This window comes from Babylonia areolata, chromosome 20 (assembly GCF_041734735.1).
Source record: "Babylonia areolata isolate BAREFJ2019XMU chromosome 20, ASM4173473v1, whole genome shotgun sequence".
Lineage (NCBI taxonomy): Eukaryota > Metazoa > Mollusca > Gastropoda > Neogastropoda > Buccinidae > Babylonia > Babylonia areolata.
The window spans coordinates 15,356,025-15,358,524 of record NC_134895.1 but is presented as its reverse complement, the minus strand read 5'-3'; the positions used below and the strand labels follow the sequence as shown (position 1 = coordinate 15,358,524).

General features: G+C 37.7%; 1 protein-coding gene across 3 annotated transcripts in view; it reads right to left on the bottom strand.

Annotated features, from left to right (window-relative positions):
• Nucleotides 1–2,500, bottom strand: part of LOC143295254 (3',5'-cyclic-AMP phosphodiesterase 4C-like) — a 632,856-nt gene that overhangs the window by 201,722 nt on the left and 428,634 nt on the right. The gene's annotated exons all lie outside the window — the stretch shown is intronic.

Sequence of the window (2,500 nt, the reverse complement as noted above, 5' to 3'; positions counted from 1 at the left end):
TCTACAGGCAACAACAGCACAGGTATTGATATCCGTTTGGGCAGAGTCCTCTGTTGTATTTTTGTTGTTGTTGTTGTTGTTTCAGTTCTACAGGCAACAACAGCACAGGTATTGATATCCGTTTGGGCAGAGTCCTCTATTGTATTTTTGTTGTTGTTGTTGTTGTTGTTATTGTTGTTGTTGTTGTTTCAGTTCTACAGGCAACAACAGCACAGGTATTGATATCCGTTTGGGCAGAGTCCTCTATTGTATTTTTGTTGTTGTTGTTGTTGTTGTTGTTGTTCTTACAGATCTACAGGCAACAACAGCACACATGTAATTGATATCCGTTTGGGCAGACTGTTGTATTTTTGTTGTTGTTGTTGGTCCAGTTCTTGCTGTTCTTTTTGTTGTTGTTGTTGTTGTTGTTGTTGTTGTTCAGAGTCCTCGCTGGACATAGAAGCTGAGGTATGGGGTGTGTTATGGTGTAAAATAAGCGTTCAGTTTAACTGAGAAATGAACTTGTCGGAGAGTTCTGAAGTTTGGATTTTTGTTTGTTTGTTTGTTTGTTTGTTTTAGCTGTGAGTTGCTGGATTCCGTGAGTGTGGATATTAAAAAAAAAGGAGCATGTCAACTTGTGATCTTGCTGCACAAGATGTGTTTTTGCACAGTCAGTATTAAAATAAATGTTTGCCGCATGGGCGTTTGTTTTATATTCAAGTTATGAAGTGTGTTTTTTTTTTTCTCTGTTCTATTTAAACGTTTTCCTATCAGAGACTTACTGTCCCCTATCAATGTGAACGGTTCAGTTATTTATTTTAATCAAAGTTGAACTTTATTCTCTCTCTCTCTCTCTCTTCTCTCAATTATGAATATTCTTCTTTCGTTATGAACGTCTTTTTTCTTGTTCTCTGAGCCGATATCAGAAATCTTAAAAAAAAAAAAAAAAAAAAAGGTAAAATACATGGTTTATTTACGTGAAAATACCTTCTTAATGGTTCCAACACTCCCCCCCCCCCCCCCCACCCCTTAAAAAAACAGAACCGCCTTAATGTGAACACTTTCTATGCGTTATCAAAATATCCTTTTCTTCTGAATGCACTTTACGGTAATCATATTCAAAAGGCTGTCGTTGTTGATTACATTTCTTTCCTACAAACATTTCCCTCCAGGCTGTTGTAAATTACATCCACTTACTGTCAACACTGTCTGAAAGGCTGTTGCTGTTAATTACATCCCTGAACTGTAAACACTTTCCTAAAGGCTGTTGCTGTAAATTACGTCCACTTACTGTAAACAATTTCCTAAAGGCTGTTGCTGTAAATTACGTCCCCTCACTGTAAACACTGTCTGAAAGGCCGCTGTTGTTAATTACATCCACTTACTGTAAACAATTTCCTAAAGGCTGTTGCTGGTAATTACATCACTTTAATGTAAACACTGTCTGAAAGGCTGCTGTTGTAAATTACATCCACTTACTGCCAACACTGAAAGGCTGTTCCTGTAAATTACATCCATTTCCTGTGATCACGTTCCGAAAAGCTATTGCCGTTAATTACATGCTTTTACTGTAAACACATTGGTAAAGGCTGCAGATGTTCATTACATCCCTCCACGGTAAAAGCTTTCTTTTAAAGGCTGCTGTTGACAATTACATCCCTTTTGCTGTAAACACTTTCCTAAAGGCCTGAAGCCTGTTGTTAATTTCATATATATATATATATATATATATATATATATATATATATATATATATCCCTTTTTAGCTGTAAACACTTCTTTCCTGACAGCTGTTGTTAACTATAAACATACATCATTTTTACTGCAAACGTTTTCTGGTGCTCTCTTAATTAAGAGTTGTCCTTGTAAGTTTGTGCAGAGAAAAACACCAGCAGTTTCCTGAGTTGACATTAGCCCTTTGTGTGTGTGTGTGTGTGTGTGTGGCAGATCAGTGCAATGCACTGAACGAACGCTTTCCAAACGAATGCCTATCCTTTGATTTTCGTGCTGGTGAGAACGGATACTTTTAATCCAGCGAAGTGAAAGAGAAACAGCCAACAAGTCACCTGTATCATCAACAATGTGATTAAGTCGGCCAGCTTTCACGAAGCAGAAATGGTGTAGTGTGTTTGTGTGTGTGTGTTACCTTCTTTGAACGTATCCACACAGCTTAGCCACACAACAAACCTGTCTTGTAACGATCACAATCATCAGCTAGCTACTCATTTTCATTCATTTCATGAAGTAGTTGTACGTCCATCTCTGGTTGACCAGAATTAAAACACTGTGCACGGCCGGAAAAAACACAGAACACTCACACTCAAGAAACATGGTATTCATTACGTTCACTTTTCTTCTTTCTTTCTCCACGTATTTTTTCCTCCTCCTTCTTCTTCTTCTTCTCTCTCTCTCTCTCTCCTTTCTGTCTTTAAATCTTCAAGCATAGGTTCGTAACATTCTTTGTCAAACACCGGTCCACAGATACACACACACACACACAGTGGAAGCACCAAAAAAAAAA